This window comes from Triticum urartu, chromosome 3 (assembly GCF_003073215.2).
Source record: "Triticum urartu cultivar G1812 chromosome 3, Tu2.1, whole genome shotgun sequence".
In the NCBI taxonomy this organism is placed as follows: domain Eukaryota; kingdom Viridiplantae; phylum Streptophyta; class Magnoliopsida; order Poales; family Poaceae; genus Triticum; species Triticum urartu.
Genome location: NC_053024.1, coordinates 172,321,572 through 172,342,273, shown reverse-complemented (window position 1 = coordinate 172,342,273; position 20,702 = coordinate 172,321,572). Strand labels below are relative to the sequence as shown.

At 42.9% G+C, this 20,702-nt stretch overlaps 1 pseudogene; it reads left to right on the top strand.

Annotated features, from left to right (window-relative positions):
* The first annotated feature begins 7,189 nt into the window (after positions 1–7,189).
* LOC125543470 lies at positions 7,190–17,225 on the top strand (annotated as a pseudogene).
* Positions 17,226–20,702: the final 3,477 nt, after the last annotated feature.

The following is a 20,702-nucleotide window of genomic DNA, read 5'->3' as shown; positions in this document are numbered from 1 at the left end:
CTGCGCCATAGGATTTAGACCGACGTGCTGACTTCTCTGTTGTGCCTAGGTAGGGCTGCGACGTGTTGATCTTTCGAGGCCGGGCATGACCTAGGAAAGTGTGTCTGACCAAATGGGATTGAGCGTGTTGGGTTATGTGGTGCACCCCTGCAGGGAAGTTAATCTATTCGAATAGCCGTGATCTTCCGTAACAGGACGACTTGGAGTTGTACCTTGACCTTATGACAACTAGAACTGGATACTTAATAAAACACACCCTTCCAAGTGCCAGATACAATCTAGTGGTCGCTCTCTAACAGGGCGACGAGGAGAGGATCATCGGTTAGGTTTATGCTATGCGATGCTACTTGGTGAACTTACCATCTACTCTCTTCTCCCGCTGCAAGATGGAGGTTACCAGAAGCGTAGTCTTCGATAGGACTAGCTATCCCCCTCTTATTCCGGCATTCTGCAGTTCAGTCCACATATGATACCCTTATTCCATTTGATACCAATGCATACATATGTAGGGTAGCTCCTTGCTTGCGAGTACTTTGGATGAGTACTCACGGTTGCTTTGCTCCCTCTTTTCCCCCTTTCTATACCTGATTGCTGTGACCAGACGTTGGAGCCCAGGAGCCAGACGCCACCGTCGACGACGACTACTACTACTCGGGAGGTGCCTACTACTACGTGTAGCCCGCTGACGGCGATCAGGAGTAGTTTAGGAGGATCCCAGGCAGGAGGCCTGCGCCTCTTTCGATCTGTATTCCAGTTTGTGCTAGCCTTCTTAAGGCAAACTTGTTTAACTTATGTCTGTACTCAGATATTGTTGCTTCCGCTGACTCGTCTATGATCGAGCTCTTGTATTCGAGCCCTCGAGGCCCCTGACTTGTAATATGATGCTTGTATGACTTATTTTATTTGTAGAGTGGTGTTGTGATATCTTCCCATGAGTCCCTGATCTTGATCGTACACATTTGCGTGTATGATTAGTGTACGATTGAATTGGGGGCATCACACTTCCGCGAGAGGTACGGCCGTACCCTCTGTTGGAAAATGCAGTGCTTAGGAAGCGCTGAGGCACGCTTAGACGCTAGGCAATGGTCAAACGCCTCTTCTAGGGTATAAGTAGAAGTCTAAGGAGGGAAAGTAAGAAATTATCTACCCAAGTGAAAAATCATATCATATTACAATGATATACCAAACGGACATATTCCAATGACAGTAACTATTAGTTAACTTATTCATATGCCCTGAATTAACATAATACACATATAGTAACTTTAGATACATCTTGATAGTAAAAAGTATCTAACCGCCTAGGTTGTGCCTAGGACACTTAAGCAGCGTCTATGCATTAGGTGAAGATCAATCGCCTTGGAAACGGAAAAAAGGTCAGGATTTGCACGGTAAACGCTATTTCATTCTCAATGTATGAAGTAGTCGTTGTTTAACACAGGAGCCGACCGAATGAAGATAAGATGGGGTGACCGGTTCCTAATGGAATATTGTTTCTTTTTTCCTTTGAAGGTTATTTTGGGTTTTTATTTTTCTTTATAAAAATAAAAAATTCAAAAAATATTTGGAACTTTGACATGCATATTTTTCAAAAATGATCACATTTAAAAAAATATGATTTAATAAATCAAAACTAGTAAAAATGTTGTGTTTCAAAAAAATCATATTTTGGAAAAAAGTCCGTTTAAAAAACATGTTTTAGAAAATATTCACTTTTTCCCCAAAAAAATCTTTGCAAACTATTATTTTTTGTGTTTTGAATAAATGTTTAGTTTTTGTAAAACATGTACGCAATTTTTGAAAAATGTCCGTACTTATTGAAATATTTTCATGCTCTATTTTACAAATGTTGAATGACAAAAAAAATCGCCTCCACATGCATGAGACCCTTAACCACTGTTGTCGTAATATGAATGTCGGGAGGAATAATGATGGCATGTGATATGGAGCTGCTGCATGTATGTATGTATTTGTACTTGGCTGCGCACAGTTGTAAAAACATATCAGGCGGATCGGTTATGTGAACCTAGAATTATGCATCCACATATTGATGATTCCATGATAGTTTTTTTTAACTCTATAGTTGTTTTCATCATTTCCATTACTCTCGTGTTTTTTTATTTTATTCTTGTGTACTTTAAATTCTTGTCACGACACTCTTGCAATATTTTGACCTCTGTAACACTTTTCTTTTACCGAATTAACATGCAGGCACATTCTAATATACCTCTATAAGAGGCAAAGACCATTTCATATGCTCGTCGTGGGATCGATACTCTTACTTCGACAATGTTACAACTAAAACTTGTGCACTTGCAGGGCATCAGTCACCGTAACACACTTCTCGGACACATGAGCTTCAATAAGACCACAAATGATGCAATTGAAGATCTCGATACATTCCTTCATTACATATCCTGGCTTGAGACATCTATAACGACCTAAAGCTTTAGGTGCATTAGATTCAACAACATTCACTGCCATAGCTAAAGAAATTTCACCCTTGCTAACTCTTTAGACTGAACCTGCTGCACATATTCTCCACCCGCCTGCATACCACCAGACAAACTAGAGTCCACACCAAATGACTGCCCAACCCTTGTACTATTGCTATGTTGCCCACTAACATCATGAAACTAAGCTTGGAGTTGATCCCCCTATGGGTTTGCCGATGGCGACAAACGGTGAAACTATTATGGGAACATGTTATGCGAGGGACACTGCTGCTGCCAGTCGAAAGGCGGAGGTGCACCTTGTGGGGGAAGCGCGTCTCTAGCATGAAAGGACCACTGTAATGGAAGTCCTTGTATTGGTATAACTCCGACGATGCGCATCCATACTGGCCTCCTAAAAGTGCAACCGATCCCGGGGTAGTTCTGATAATTAATAACAACATATACATCATTGAACTAATGCATATTAAAATATTATTTCTGGAAAAGTTCAATATAGGAATGGTAAGGACATGTGAATGTGGACCCCTCAAAGTGCAAAGAACATGGATTGGCAAAAGCTCCAAGAATCTACATTTTTTGTTAAGTGATCCAAGATCACATTGAGTTCATAGGAAAGCCAATACTATTAAAAGGGAATGAGGTTTTGATCATGAGTCATTTGCTCAAGTGCTTGAATATATTGCTCCAAAAACCTCAGCTGCACTCTCACAATCCAATTTGTACAAAACCCTAAAGTCATTCTCGATCCCACCTGAATAGATACACCCGACCCCACCGAGATACACTAGACATAGCCACTCCCTAAACCCTAGAAACTCAGTTCCACTGAGATGACATTTGGTCCCACCAAAGTGCAAGTGCCAAGTTTCTATAACCCATCGTTTTCACTTCGGAATCTCCGAGTGAAACCGATCGGAATTACGAGATGAGGTAACTGCTTAGGTCATCATGAATCGGTCCCATCGAGTGCATTCATCTGGTCCCATCGAAACATCTAACATTCGAATCTTTTGCACTAGTCGGTGCCTCCGAGAATTTCTTTTTGGTCTCACTGAGTTGTGCATAAAGGTGTGTAATGACTAGATCTTTGGTGAAGGCTATATATACCCTGCCCACACCACCTACTCTTAGAGAGAGCAACCAGGACGAAGCCACCACTTTCCATATCCATTTTCTGAGAGAGAACCACCTACACTTGTATTGAGATCAAGGCATTTCATTCCAACCATTTGATCCTTGATTTCTAGCCCCAGCAAGTTTCTTGCCACTCCAATTATTCTCCCACTACCATGCCCAATCTGTGAGAGAGTGAATGAGTGTTGAGGAGACTATCTTTTGAATCACAAGAGTAAGGAGTTCATCATCAACAACAATATTTATTACCTTTTGGAGAGTGATGTCCCCTAGATTGGTCAGATGTCACTTGAGAGGCTCCAAATCACGCGGAGTTGAACCAAGAGTTTGTAAGTGCAAGGAGATTGCCTACTTCGTGAAGATCTACCCCGAGCGAGGCTAGTCCTTCGTTGATGTAAGTCATGGTGGAATAGAAAAGGTTGCTTCTTATTGGACCCTTCATGGGTGAAGCTCCGCCCTCTGTGGACTCGCACAGCTGTTACCCTCTGTGGGTTGAAGTCTCCATCAATGTGGATGTATGATAGCACCACCTATCGGAACCACGCCAAAAGTCTCTCTGTCTTCATTGCATTTGATATCTCTGATCCCCTCCTTTACATTCATATGCAAAGTCTTTACTTTCCTCTGCATACTCTTTAGACTTGCATGTGTACGGTATTGCTTGACTTATGTGAATTGCTAAAACTTGCCAAGAACTAAAATTGGGAAAATGCTAGGTTTTTATTTGGTCAAGTAGTCTAATTACCCCCTCTAGACCTATTTATGATCCTACACCTCCTCCACCACTCCCTTCCCTCCCACCGCATGTGTTCATCCCTTGCTAGTTGCCTCTGCCTCTGAAACCACCCCTTCGCCCCAATCTTCTCTCCAATTTTAGCTACCACCACCCTCCATGACTGCCTCAACATAGGGTTTTTTTGGCGGCAACACAACCACACAGTTGTCCCCAAGCCCTAGCCTCATTCGCCTCTCCATTTGTTTCCCTGATCCGACCCACAAGCCCTGAGAAGTTGTTGAATAAGAACTGAACCACGCAGACAAAAATGCCCAGATTCCACCGGGCCCAACCCATGATTTTGTAGCAAACCCCCTTCTCACCCGCTGACATCATCAATGGCAGCCTCAACAGATCTAGGAAACACCGACCTCCCCAATCTTCAAAACCTACGGAATAACAACAGGGAGCACCTCGATTACCATAAACCCGAGCTATATGCAATCACAATGACTTACCCTCCGCTTCACACCACGCCACCCAAGCGACCGCTGCAGCAACCCGATCCCGCCGATCCGAGCGCAACCGCGACGCTCCGAGCTTTAAGGATCAAACCCAGCTCCCAGTCTCCCACTTTGTAGGTTGTCACCGACAGAGTCCCTCTGGATCTCCACGATGACGTGCAACCACCAACCTCCTTTCTCCTCACCTCTTCACATCCTCCCCACTCGTTGCCGGTCACAGCTAGTTCAAAGTAGCTAACTAGAGAGATTAATTAGTTAGGTAGCTAGATCTAGGACTAATAAGCTAGCTAGCTAGATGTAAAAATGTGCAACAATGTGTGTGAGATTAATTTTGACAAAAGAACAAGGGAGAGGAGCAAGAAGGGGAGAGAGAGGAAGAAGAAGGGAGCTAGTGCGAGAGGCTCACATGCGTACAATGAGTTTTTCTCAAATATGTCAAAGCTATTAGTGGCGTGTAGCCAACTCGCACAAACTAATAATCCAACTACTAGCGACGAGTCATTCACTGCGAACGTCATTAGTAAGTGGGAGCCGCGCAACAAACGCCAGTGGTACACCACGCAAGGGCACAAGCCACTGCTAGTGTATACACTAGTGATGTGTGATAAAGCATGCATGCAACAAGTACATGGGCCCACATGCGGGCCCTGAAGTAATTACTAGTGGCGTGTGCACGTGCAACACACACCACTAGTTTGTTCGGTATTAGTGGTGTGCGACCTAACTTACGCGCTACATGGTAAAGATAATTTCGATGCCACCACCCATTCGTTCCACTATTAAAATGGTGTGTTCGTTGGGGAGACAATATAGTTTTACCAGACCCCATCGCATCTCTGGCGGCAGGGTTTCTCCATCTCCTGTTGGCGCCGCCGTCGGTCCACCTCTCTCTGATGGCCTTAGGTCCATGGAAGCGCGGTGGACCTTTGCCCTTGCCGGCGGGAAGGTTTGTACTTCGTTTTAGGTGTTCTTTTGAGGATGATTAGGGTTTATGTCCTGCTCAGAAAGGCAAGGTGGTGGCGGTTCCCTAAAGAAGAAATAAGGCTCCCCACCTAGCCCATGTCCTGATGGTGCATCTAGTGTCGTCGAAGGGCATATGGAGGTGTGTCTCCAGCAGATCTTGTGAGATTCGGTCGGTGTTGGTCTTCTGTGGATCTCCGTGGATCTAGTCTTCGTTTGTGTGTCTTCAAGTTGGATCTTTTCGATTTACGCATGTTTTTATCGATGACAGTTGTTGTTTTAGTGCGCTAGTCCTATGGGGCCCCGGCACAATGACTTTCTAACTGTCTACCGCAACAAGCTTGTGCCCCAACTCCAATGAGGAATGGGCAATGACGGCGGTGCACACTCCAGTGCTTGTAATCATAGTTAGCTGGTCTACAAACAAGGACACAATTTTTATGTTCCTTCTATTGTCATGATAGATTATGAATAGATCGAAAGTTCTCTTTTAAGGGTGTGTCTAGAAATCAGTCGATTGAGACTTGACGAAGTCTTGCTCGAGTGATGTCGGCGTTTTTTTTTTTTTTTGCTACAAGTGGCATGGGTAGATGCTACAAACGGCGACGAAAAATGTTGCGATGGTATTGCAAGCAACAACAACAAATGCTACAAATGTTCTAACTAAAATGCTACAACCGTCAATGAAGGATGTTGCAACCGGTGAGATGACGTGCTACACAACCAATGAGGTATGACGTGCTTCAACCAACAAGACGAACGTTGCAACCGGTAGGAAAAAATGGTTGCAAACGGTCAAAAGAAATGCTGCATGGTCAACTGAAACTTGGTTAAATCTCAGTTGACTGATTTTTAGCAGGCCCTTTTTCTTTAAATACAGTTTTACCAGACAAACAGATGGTGCGCACCACAGCTAACAAGAACAGTATACTCCGAGGCCATGGCGCTCTCTAGTGACAGGCCTCTCTTTGACCGCAAGGTTGTGCTCAGTACGTACTGAGCATGCCGGCGCCGAGGTCCCGTCCTGGTCAGTCGCCAAGTTGACGCGAACTGGGGAAGAAGGCCTTGAGTTGCTTCGAAATCCATGCCAGGCACGTGTCACCTGGTCATTATGTGGGTCCAGCTTGACGGGCAAAGTTTGAATCTAGACTTGGTCCTGTAGAAATATTGTTTTTCCAGCGTATACTTTCCATGATTCCATTTGATTTGCATGTCTTCAGGCCACAATCGATCATGACGAACCAACCACTACATAAACTGATGGATAAATCAGAAGGCCAATTATGCAGACGCCTCAAGTCTTCCACTATCAAAATCTGATTCTCAAATGTTTAACAGAATCCTAGCCACCAGCAAATATCACAATGACATGGCTTGACTTCTGCTCCTGTAAAAATAATTGCAACAACAGGAAATTATTTCCAGCAGTGCCATTTTTCAGGCTGCATGAATCTGTTATCCCTCGCGCTCTTAAAAAGAGACTATTCGAATATGAATGTAATCAGCGTAGCACATATGCCACTACTCAATAGTCATTAACTAGCTCGTTCCTCTATTTTCTCGAGAAGAAACGATTAAGTACAGTTACCTAAGCACCTAGAGGGGGACATATTTCTGATCTTTTGATCGATTCTGGAAAGTGCAACTTCAGTTTGATGAAAAATGCAACTTGCACTATTCAAAAATAAACCTTCCACCACACAACACAAGCATGGAAGAGTATAAGCTGAGCTCCTTGACTTGTCACAATCCCATTCCTTAAGGATCAAAGTCTTGGATTCAGAAGATTCAACGGATGAGGAATTTACCAACGTCATTCTTCATGGGTTTGGCACAGGAACTTTCCTCGAACTTGCCGAGCCATCGCTTCAAAGTACAGGTGTCATCCACTTTATACATAGAACGGTAGATTCTTCCAGAAGAAAAAGATGGTCGAAACAGACAGTTGACATTATAGCTCTGAGCTGACCAATCTGAAATGTCATTTGACTTGGTTAGAATAACGCCAATTATTGTTCCTGCCCCGGTGCAATGAACATAACCATTGATATAAGAGACTGCATTGGCCCTACACCACCCTGTTCCCGTAGAAACAGCTCAAGAGATGGACGGCGCGGCAAGGGCCACCTTGTTGGTGTTGTTCTTGCCGTTCCTCAGTCTCAGTGTTGCTCAAAATGTTACCCAGAGTAGAGCGGGTATACTCGATGTTGGAGTGATCCTCCATCTGAAGTCTTGGATTCAGATATTAACGGATGAAGGGATTTATCAACGTCATTCTTCATGGAATTTACACAGGAACTTTCCTCGAACTTGCCAGGCCATCACTTCGAAGTACAGGTGTCATCCACTTCATACATACATATAGAACGGTAGATTCTTCCACAAGAAAAGATAGCCCAAACAGACAGTTGATATTATAGTTCGGAGCTGACGAATCTGAAAAATGTCAATTGACTTGGTTAGAATAACGCCAATTATTGCTGTTCCCCAGGTGCAATGAACAATGATAACCATTGCTATAAGAGACTGATTGACCCTACACCACACCACCCTGTTCCTGTAGAAACAGCTCAAGAGATGGACGGCGCGGCAAGGGCCACCTTGTTGGTGTTGTTCTTGCCGTTCCTCAGTCTCAGTGTTGCTCAAAATGTTACCCAGAGTAGAGCGGGTATACTCGATGTTGGAGTGATCCTCCATCTGAAGTCTTGGATTCAGATATTAACGGATGAAGGGATTTATCAACGTCATTCTTCATGGAATTTACACAGGAACTTTCCTCGAACTTGCCAGGCCATCACTTCGAAGTACAGGTGTCATCCACTTCATACATACATATAGAACGGTAGATTCTTCCACAAGAAAAGATAGCCCAAACAGACAGTTGATATTATAGTTCGGAGCTGACGAATCTGAAAAATGTCAATTGACTTGGTTAGAATAACGCCAATTATTGCTGTTCCCCAGGTGCAATGAACAATGATAACCATTGCTATAAGAGACTGATTGACCCTACACCACACCACCCTGTTCCTGTAGAAACAGCTCAAGAGATGGACGGCGCGGCAAGGGCCACCTTGTTGGTGTTGTTCTTGCCGTTCCTCAGTCTCAGTGTTGCTCAAAATGTTACCCAGAGTAGAGCGGGTATACTCGATGTCGGAGTGATCCTCCATCTGAAGTCTTTGGTGGGCAAAATAGCACGTACCAGCATATTGATGGCTATGGAAGATTTCTATGCAGTCCACAGGAATTATACGACAAAGCTAGTTCTCCACATCAGGGATTCCAACGGAGACAATATGCGAGCTGCATCACAAGGTACATATCACATTTTGAGAATTGTTGTCCGTCACCGAATTTTGTACGAAAAGAAGCTATGAAACATAAGAAAGGAACTGTTAAACTTGGTATCTGTGATGAAGCGAAATCCTGTGCTGTTCTTATTTTGTTGTGTATCATGATAGCAAAATCAAAACATTAGGAACTTTTGCTGATTTCCTCATAAAACTCCAAAACATAGATTTATGTAGAGAGAAGCAAACCAAAGAAGCACTGAAACTGTAATTTTCCTTAATTCATTCAGTATACGACTTCTACAAATGTATTGTGATTGTTTTCTATTTCCACTGCAAGTCTGAAACAAATTAAGATTTTTTTTACAATATACTACTTTCAAAAAGATGACTTCGTGAATTTGCGCAAAGATAAAAATAGGGAACTTTGGAATTTCCCTATGAACCTGATTCCTTGATATACTTATGCCCCTCAAAGTCAGAAACCACCAGTACCTGAAGAAATGATCATGTAGCCCAAGTCGTTATACTTTTCAGCTATAACATCAGAGATTGCCTAATGTACATGCACTAGATACCTTAGCTGCAACCAGAATCTACACAAATGTTCTTTAAATATTTTCTCTTGACTGAATTGCACATTCGCACAGCTGTTGACCTGCTGGAAAATTACTATGTACGGGCCATAATTGGTCCACAAAAATCTTCAGAGGCAACTTTTGTGTCTGATATTGGGAACAACAGTCAGGTCCCAGTTATCTCCTTCACAGCAACGAATCCCACCCTTTCATCTGCTGAGGTGCCATATTTTTTACGTGCAAATGTAAGTGATGCTGCTCAAGTGAATAGCCTTGCTGCTCTCATTAAGGCATATGGCTGGAAGGAAGTAGTGCCCATCTATGAGGACACAGACTATGGCAGGGGCATCATACCCTACCTGGTTGATGCCCTCCAAGAGTTTGGAGCTTCTATGCCATACCGCAGTGCAATCTCTCGATCAGCAAACAGTGACCAAGTTGAGAAAGAACTATACAAGCTAATGACAATGCCAACAAGGGTCTACATTGTGCACATGTCATTGGCCTTTGGCTCCATTCTCTTCACAAAGGCCAAAGAGTTAGGAATGATGAGTGGAGCCTATGCGTGGATTTTGACAGATGGGATTGCAAATGTTGTCGACTCGCTAAGCCCTTCGGTTCTTGACGCAATGGATGGTGCATTGGGTGTGAGATTCCATGTGCCTAAATCAAAGGAACTTGGTGATTTTACTAAGAGATGGAATGCGAGGTACAGGCAAGACAACCTGGATGACCCACCATTGCCACTAAGCATTTTTGGGCTCTGGGGTTATGACACTATTTGGGCCTTGGCACAAGCAGCAGAAAAGGTAAGCATGTACAATGCAACATTTCAGAAGCAGCAAGACATAAAAAACTCAACGTGTCTTGGAACTTTGGGTATTTCTACAATTGGTCACAAACTTCTAGATGCAATCCTACAGCGTAAGTTCAGAGGCTTAAGTGGTGATTTTCACCTGAGGAGCAGGCAGCTTCAATCTTCCATATTCCAGATAATTAATGTGGTTACAAGAGAGCCGAAAGGAATAGGTTTCTGGACGGCAAAGCATGGAATAATACAGAATTTGATTCAAAATGGATCAGAACACACATACCTAAATTCTGGGCCGAATCTGACTCAAGTGGTTTGGCCAGGAGAAGTATCTGCCGTGCCTAAAGGGTGGCAAATTCCTACCAATGGAAAGAAGCTCCAAGTAGGTGTACTGACAAGTGGGTATCCTGAGCTTATAAAGGTTGAAAGGGATCCGCTAACCAATGCAATAACTGCCACTGGGTATGCAATTGACGTATTTGAAGAGGTGTTAAAGCGACTCCCATATGCAATCCCTTATGAATATGTAGCATTTGATCAAGGAGTAAGCAATGGGAGCTATAATGATTTTGTCTACCAAGTTAATCTTGGGGTAAGTAAATCTTGGTTCTCACACTATCCATATCGTTATTGCAGAAATTGGGCATGCTCTCTTTATTGCACAAAATATTTTACTAAATTTACTATGTATATTGTAGTGTTTTATTTTTGCAAAATTGTCTGCATCTATGCCTACTTGTACAATCTAATCATATTTTAGCAATTTTGTACCGTTTTATTTTTTCCGGGCAACTGTTTCCACCAGTTAGTCATACTGAATGCTGATTGGTACTCCCTCTTTAAAGAAATATAAGATCGTTTAGATCACTAAAGTAGTGATCTAAACGATCTTATATTTCTTTACAGAGGGGGTACAAGTATTAGATAGATGGGCACAAGGGCTAATTATGTCAGGAATTAAGGCATTCCTTTCCTCCTTGTTCTATGTGCATATACCTAAACAATATTTATTCTGGGCGAAAAGATTATTACTAACTGTATGATTCAACCAGTTAAGGTTTGACTAGATGTATGCCCATAAATGGCACTACTAGTGTTTTTCTAAGATTATGGTAGAATTGTTGCATGCGTGCTGTTTGCTAATGTTTTCCGCAAACCCTAATAATTCGTAACTTTTGTGGAGATTAAGGAGTAGTATAGAGTATACTGATCAAGTGATCATTAGTTTAAAGAAACATGGGTATGCAACACTAAATGACATGCTTGCAGGTGTACCAAGTTGCAGTCGCGGATATAACTATCAGGTACAACAGAACTTCCTATGCTGATTTCACATTACCTTATACTGAATCTGGGATAGCAATGATTGTGCCAGTAAAGGATGGAACGACAAAGGATACATGGATTTTCTTGAAGCCATTAACTACTGACTTGTGGTTTGGAAGCATTGTATTCTTCATATTCACAGGGGCTGTGATCTGGCTATTGGAGTGACGAATCGATAACACTGAACTGACTGGCTCCATTTCCCGCCAGCTTGGGATAGCAATATATTTCCCCTTCTTTGCTGATAGTAAGTGACGATGTTACCATATTATACTTTCTTATTTCTGTACAGAATATTGCATATATAATACATCCCCCTCCCCCCCTCTCTCTTACTTTATGTTTTAAAGTACAGCCTCCAATTCTGGAACCACTAAAAAAAAATCCCCATTGCCTGTTTTGACTATGGCCGACCGTGTTTTTGTCCTACGTGTCTGCCACCTCACCTTCTCCCCCGGCTCCTCCATGCCAACACATTGCAACAAACTTTCAAACTAATTTTCTCCTAAATTGTTTCTGTGTTTGCCTGAAATTTGAATAATACTGTCAGGAGATCACCTTTCAGATTTTTTTCTGAGAAGTTTGCATTTTGAGGCAAAATCTGAAGCGAAAACTTAAGAACTACTCCCTCTATTCCTAAATATAAGTCTTTCTAGAGATTTCACTATGGACTACATACGGATGTATATAGATGTAGTTTAGAGTGTAGATTCATCCATTTTGCTCCGTATGTAGTTCATATTGGAATCTCTAGAAAGACTTCTACTCCCTCCGTTCCTAAATATAAGTCTTTCTAGAGATTCCACCAAGTGACTACATACGGAGCAAAATGAGTGAATCTACACTCTAAAATATGTCTACATACATCCGTATGTTGCATTCCATTTGAAATGTCTAAAAAGACTTATATTTAGGAACGAAGGGAGTATGTAGGAACGAAGGGGGTAGTTTTATCCTAAATTGTTGGATGAAATCTGAAAACTAGAGTCAGAGGATCATCTTTGATTATATATAATTATTTATATTTTTCTGGGAAGTTCAAATGTTGACAAAAGATTTGAAGCAACAAAACTCATAATTCAAACTGTCCAGAAAAATGTGAAACAATTACAGAAAATCAAAGATGATCCCCTTAATCTACTGGTCAAATTCAGCCAAATAGAACAAAGCTTTAGGAAACCATCAATTCTGAAGTTTGTTGTGTCATGTTGACGTGGAGGGGAGTAGATAGAAGTTGAGGTGGCAGACACGTAGGACAAAACCGCAATCAACCACAGTTGGAGTTTACACTTTAAACAGAGAAGTTGGGGAGGGTTGTAACTTAAACTTCATCAAGAAATGAGGGAGGTAATGCAGACTTCTCTCTGTTAGGAAATTCAGACCGATAAATTTCTTGTTTCAAAAAAACAACTGAACTTTATATAGTGTATAGAGTGAGCAGGAACCAGTACATAATTAGGTAATAAAATTTTCATGTCCTGTACCAGTAGTCCAGAATCGCAGAATGTAACGCACAGCTGTCAGAGACTGGGGAACTTTGGTCTATAGCCTCACAGTCCCAGAGTCATGATCCAGGTAGTTTAGGGTAGAAACAACAGCAGCATGCACATGGGAAGGGTGTGCTGGGGTCAGGAGGGAAGAAATATCCCGCAAAGAAAAAACGAGAGATAGATTAGTAACTTTAAGTTCATTCACTTTATATGTACCGGTGGCCAGGAGCTTGAAGCCAATAGTTTTTTTTTTGAAAGGGGTACTTGAAGCCCATAGCTGGGCGGGCCAAACAGAAGGAAATACCTCGTGGAATGTTGTTCCAAGGCCCAGGATTAGATGTATAGTGTACAAGATCCCCATTGGGTGGGCGGGCCACACCACGGGCTGGCCCTAACGTACCTCCGCACCTGCTGGTGGCACTGCAAACATCGCAATTTTATTTTGGCGAAGTAGCACTTGATGGTATCAGGTCAATTATTCCTAATTGATTTGTGTTACTATTTACTAATGATCAGTTACCTAGTGTTCTGTGAAATGTACTCAATTTGTTTTCATAATTGTTTGATTTTGTATTAAGAAAACAAAGGATGCTATCATGCTAAGAATCAATTCAGTATTCGTCTTCCCTTTGGACCTGCTGATAGATGGTTGTTCACCATTTTGCAGGGGAGAGGGTGGAAAGTATTTTGTCTAGATTGGTCATCATTGTATGGGTTTTGGTTCTCCTCGTTATTACATCAAGTTATACAGCGAATTTATCATCAATGCTTACCGTGCAGCAGCTTCAACCCACAGTAACTGATGTCCATGAACTCCTTGCGAAAGGAGAACATGTAGGCTACACAAATGGCTCTTACTTAGGGGACCTATTAGAACAAATTGGTTTTGACAGAAGAAAGATCAAGCCATACAGTAATCCGGATGATTTTGATGATGCACTCTATAAAGGGAGCAAAAATGGTGGTATTGCTGCTGTGATAGAAGAAGTCCCATACATCAAAATATTCCTCTCTAAGTATTGCAAAGGTTATACAATGATCGGACCAATTTACAAATCTGAAGGTTTTGGCTTTGTAAGTTAGCTATACCAGATAATTTTTGTACATTACATACCTCTAAAGTGTCAAGTATAAAATGACTAGGAAAGTTATACTTGAAAGCTACTCAGACACAGAAAAGGAACTGACACGTCAAAGAACATACTTACATACTTACGTAAACATGAGTATATATGGAAATATAAGATATAGATTAACAAAGTTGCGGCATGATCAATGAACAGTGCTAAGACCCAAGATGATAACAAAGCAATGCAGTTTAACAAGACAATACCTGGTATGGAGGTCATCATTCTCCGCAATCTTTTACTGCAGTTAGTACTTTTAAAAACTTTTAAGCCATACTGTTAGTTGTAGTAGTTTGTTACAAGGAACAACTTATAGTAACAAAAACTATTGGCCAGTGATGTAAGGTTCACGAACTATGCAGTGCACATTTGAACATATAGGTACACTGGACGAGAAGCATATGCAGTGAAAATCATATATTTAGTTCTAGAAAAAAATTATATTGACCAAAGACACCAAATTACATGCACAAAGAACTATAGGCAGCAGAGTGGCATATCACAGCTAGTATCAGGTTGACAGCTTCTATCGACCAAAACTTGAAATTACATCACTCAAAAAGAAAGAAAAAACAATTCAATCCAGGGGCACTTGTTTGCAGAAAGTGTAAATACGTACCATGCTATTTGTGTTCACTTTCGTGTGGAAAATAATTTTTGAATTCCTATTACTCAAGTAGTTTGTATAATATTGAATATGTTTACTTGCGTAGGCATTCCCCAAGCGTTCCCCTCTGGTCGAGGACTTCTCAAGGGCAATCCTCAGCATAACAGAGGGAGATACTATCATTCAGATAGAAAGGAAATGGATAGGAGACCAACATGCCTGTCAGAATGACGGCCCCACCATCGGCTCAAGCAGTCTAAACTTCAAAAACTTTTCAGGACTCTTTCTGCTCACAGGAGTTGCTTCAACTTCTGCCCTTTTGATAGCCCTCATGATGTTTCTCTACAAGAGGTACAAGATAAGGAACGGCACAGGTCAGATTGAGACGACTGCAGATTCTAACCCGTCCCACGATATGCAGTTAACTGTACCTGATGATTCAGATAGCCACGCCTGCCAACAAGAGATAGATATATCCAGAGAACTCACAAGCCCGTGTTCAGAAGTCCAAACAACTCCGGATTTTATGCCTCATGGAACACCAGCCAATGGTTTGTAGCGCCATGTTAAGTCAGCCTTATTCAGGTTCTCAGTCTCCAGAGTAAACCTGGTCAGCTTTTGTTCTCATGTGTGCATTTGCCTGTGTAGTATGTATGAATGCTGACAGTCATGCCTGCTAACTGCATGCCAGTGCAACTGCAATGCAACTGTAAGCTTATTATGTAATGTATTCTAATTTTTCTCAGGTTCCAAGTGTAAATCAAAAATCTATCAGTGTAAGACTGTAATCCAAGGAGTATCAGGGTAGCCTGAACTACAATTTGGCACCTGTGCATTGTGTCTGTGCCCCTTATCGAGGTCTTCCGAGAGCATCGCCCCCTTTCTTCCAGTTTCAACCATGACCACTGCACAGCTTCCTCTCAACCTGAACCAATGCTCAGGTTCCAATGCTCGCATTTCATCAGACACCCTAGAGTGGGGCAGGCACAATGTGTATCCACCGTATCTGGAGGCGGAAGCAGATTTTTTCTAGACTAGATAATTGCCCGTGTGTTGCAATGCGCATAAATATTCTAGTATGTTAGCCAGTGATTTATCTTCCCATATTAATGTGATTGTATAAATAAAGGTGCACCGTGCACCGTGCAAGTGATTTACCAACCTAAATAAATTTTAGGATTATACTTGGTAAAAACTTATTGACTTGTCAAATGGAACATATTTTTATTTGGTAAGTCAATAAAAGGCGGGGCAGTTAAGATGGTTTTCAAGGAAAACCGGTGAAAAAAACAAAGATATAGGAAGGGAAAATTCAAAACGCAGAGAAAGGGGAACATACAGGTTGGACGAAGGACAAGGTGGACGACGGATCTCTGCGTTCTTTTTGAGTAGGAGAGAAATAGGGGCAACTCCAACGTCAGTCCCAACTGACAGAGTTAAGGAGGCAGCCATCCAATGCTAGTCATCAAAAAATTTCTCACTGGTCCGCCTCTCTTTTCTCAGACATTTCATCGAACATGCTGTGTTCACTCCCGGCAATGGCACACACTGCACTCACACGCCGGCGGCCGAGCTCGCTGGAGAGGCCGGGCCGTCGCACACACGCACTGCACACACACACACGACGCAAGGTGCACACACGCGCGCATGTCACGCGCCCAGCCGGCAAGCACGCGCTGACTGGCACGCACGCACGCGCCTCTGCGAGGAGACCGCGCTCCTGGAGCTCGATGGCGGATGCCGGACGGAGCGCACCGTCGGAGAAGGACGACGACCCGCTGGGCGCGAAGCATCGTGGTGGCCGCTCCTCCTCGGCCGCCATGCCGCGCGGACGGACGCGCGCGCCACGCAGCAGATCATGGCCACGGACCACGGACAGGCGCGTATGTAACTGCAGCCTCGTCGGTTCAGTTGCATTTGCATCGTCAGACCAGTGCATGCACCACCAGATTAGTTAGTCCGTACTCGGAGCGAACGACGACGCCCACCATGCACTCCGCCGACGAGCCCATGTCCACTCCGGCCGCGAGGAGTAGCACCACGGCAGCAAGGGAGGCACCACGGAAGGTCGCAGCGGAGGACGGCGGCAAGAGCACGGTGTCGCCGTCAATTGAGCATGAGCAGCAGATGACCCGGTCTCGCTGCGGCACCTGGGCATGGTGGCTGACCCGGACTCCGAGCCTTCCGTGCTCACGGAGGTGGGCGCGCAGTCGTCCCCCTCCTTTCGCCGCTCGGCGAGTGAATTGGAGAAAATTACCACATTGAAGCCTAGGGTTGCAGAAAAGACTCTTCTATATTTTTGTGTCAAAAAACATTGATTTTGGTCCTAATCATTTGCAGAAAATACCTAACTGTCTTTTCGGGCAGTTTAACCTCTATTATGACAGGTGGGGCCCTGTTTCGTCTATGTGGCGTCACAGCCACGAGCTGACGCCGTCTAACGGCGTGGCGGCCGCTACTGGTCCGTCGTGTGAGTAAAAATTGGATCGATCCAGCTCTCTCCTCACACTCTCGCCTCTGCCTCGCCCTCTCCTCACTCTGTTCTTCTCCCCCGGCGCCGCCACACAGCCGACTGCCGTTCTGCTGCTCCCCGGTGCTATGGTGTCGTGGAGCGACGAGACCAGTGAGGATTCAGTCCTGAACATCTCCTCCTCTTGTGATGGCATCATCAAGGTCAGTTGATTAGATAGCTAGAGCTAGAGTTAGGGTTAGTGAATTGGGGATTTTGTCTGAGCTTGATCTGAACCTAGCCTTCTCTTTGCTTGCTCCCGCAGCTTCCAGCTACGATGCACGATTCGAATTTCAATGGCACTGATGCAGATGTGAATGTCTTGTGTGAACACGGTGAGCCGGCCGAGCGCTTTGTAGCATTTGAAGGGATGCACATGGGCAGGAGGTTTCTTGGATGTGCTAAGAAGGTATGATTCACATCCTGTGTAAAGGAAGTTGTTTGCTTAATGCTTTGTTTATCAAGATGTTAAGATTTTTTTAGTTTGGTCTTTGTTTAGCTTGTTCTGACATGCCTTGTCATTAGTGGATTGTACACATTGTTTATTGTGGTCAGTGCTTACTCCTTTGTTTATCAAGTTGTTAAGCTTGGTTAAGTGCTTTGTCTTTGTTTAATTTGCTTTAGCCACCGTTGGAGTGTGTTCTCATTAGTGGATGGTAGTCATTGTTTATTATGGTCAGTGCTTAATGACTTGTTTACCAGTGGGCAATGTTAATTTGTCTGTTGTATGGTAAGGAACCTGTCAGTGCTTAGTGACTTGTTTATTTGTCTGTTTAACAGTGCACATATTAGATACCTGAACCTGTTGGTTTGATGGTCTTGAAAATACGATGGAGTATGGCAGTTAATAGTGGTCTTCATCCTAGTCACGTAGACAATTATTTATTCTTTTATTGTTTATAATACAGGAAGGCATAAACTGTGGAGTAGTTCAATAGATTGATTTTGAATGGCCAGACTCAATGGAGAAGGCATTGGCCAAGCTATGGGATATGTATGAGGAGATTAAGTCAGCTAGGACCAATGACAATCTAGAGAGTTCCTTTGCAATTCACAACCTGACAGAAAAGAAGAAGAAATTACAGAAGAACTATGACAGTTTGTATGCTGATGTGAATGCTCTTTTGGATGCCCAGCAGCAGAGGGGTGTGGAGTTAACCAATCAAAAGGAGCAGAAGCAATATTTGAAGTGAAGATTGCTGAGCTAGAAACTGTAGTTGGCAACTTGAAGGCAGAGTTGTCAAAGAAAAAGGAGGAGAAGAAGAAACTACAGGAGAACTATGACAGTTTGTATGCTGATGTGAATTCTCTCTTGGATGCCCAGCAGCAGAGGGGTGTGGAGTTAAACAATCAGAAGGAGCAGAAGGAATATGTTGATGTGAAGATTGTTGAGCTTGAGACTGTAGTGGGGAACTTGAAGGCAGAGCTGTCAAAGAGAGAGGAGGAGGAGAAGAAGATGCTGCAAAACTATGAAACTCTGAAGAACCTGACATGTGCTCAAGCCAATGTGATTAGGAACTTGAAGTTCAATCATTTGAAGGAGAAGGAGAGGCTGACAGAAGAGAGGCTTAAACTGCAGTATCACATTTCTGAGCTTCAAAAGTCTGAGGAAAAGATAAAGTTAAAACTTCAGGGTGTGAAGGCCATCTTAGATGAGTAGGGTGCCTTCTAGTATGATAATCATCTATCAGTTTCTAGATGATAATCTTCTATCCAGTACTTTAGTATGAATTTGTGACCCAAGTACTTCAGTGATGAATTTGTGATCTATGGTGTTGGATCCAGTAGTGTTGTAATCTAGATGATAATCATCTATTAAGTACTTTAGTATCTATTTCCGAACCTTTATGTATGTATTTTGTGAGATCAGGTGTTGGATCCAACCTTGATGAACCTTTATGAATATGAGTGCATTTTGATTGTTATGTGGTGTTTGTGCTTAGTAGAATCACATGTGCTCAAGCCAAGGTGGTGCATGTGCTAAGTTAGTAAATTATGTCATCTAGATTCATGGATTAACCTTGAGGGTCATTTCATCGATATATGGACAAGGTAACCATAGTGTCACCTTGAGCCTCATCTTGTCGACATATCAATGAAATGACCCTAGAGTTTACCTAGAGCCTCATCTTGTCGACATATCGATGAAATGACCCTAGAGTTTACCTAGAGTCTCATCTTGTCGACATATCGATGAAATGACCCTAGGGTTTACCTTGAGCCTCATCTTGTCAATATATCGATGATTTGACCCTAGGGTTACCTAGAGCCTCATCTTGTCGATATATCGATGATTTGACCCTAGGGTTTACCTTGAGCCTCATCTTGTCGACATATCGATGAAATGACCCTAGAGTTTACCTACAGCCTCATCTTGTCGACATATCGATGAAATGACCCTAGGGTTTACCTTGAGCCTCATCTTGTCGACATATCGATGAAATGACCCTAGAGTTTACCTAGAGCCTCATCTTGTCGACATATCGATGAAATGACCCTAGAGTTTACCTAGAGCCTCATCTTGTCGACATATCGATGAAATGACCCTAGGGTTTACCTTGAGCCTCATCTTGTCGACATATCGATGAAATGACCCTAGAGTTTACCTTTGTGCATAATTAGATGTGTGATCTGCTCTCTGGAGTAAAACTGTATTGGATATGCCTCCTGCTCATCAACTTGTGCAACTCTCCTTGTTTTTTTGGATGGCGACCTATACACCACACCTTCATCACTGACCTCATACACAATCCTCTCTCCAACACTGCCTATAGGGACCTGCTGCTCACAAACATGACCTATGTTTAAATCTCCAGGTCTGGGCTCACTACCCCTAACTACTGTCAGATTAACTATGGTCTGATCTCTGTTCACTACAAGAAATATGTCAACTTATGACCACCACTATTGGTCACTGAATGGTCACAAATTTCCATTTATGACCTTTTTGTGACCAAAAACATAAGGTCAAAAGCTGGGCGTCGTAAACTGACTATAGCGACCTTTCTTCTGAAATGGTCGCAAACGTTTATGACCAAAATATGTCCACTGTGGCGTTTTGGTCACTAGCAACCTCCGCAGGCCACGTAGGCATCCAGCGTGGCAAGCTGATGTGGCACAAGATTCAGCCCGGTTCAATTCGGTTTTCTACATGGGCCTAGCCCAACAATTCGGC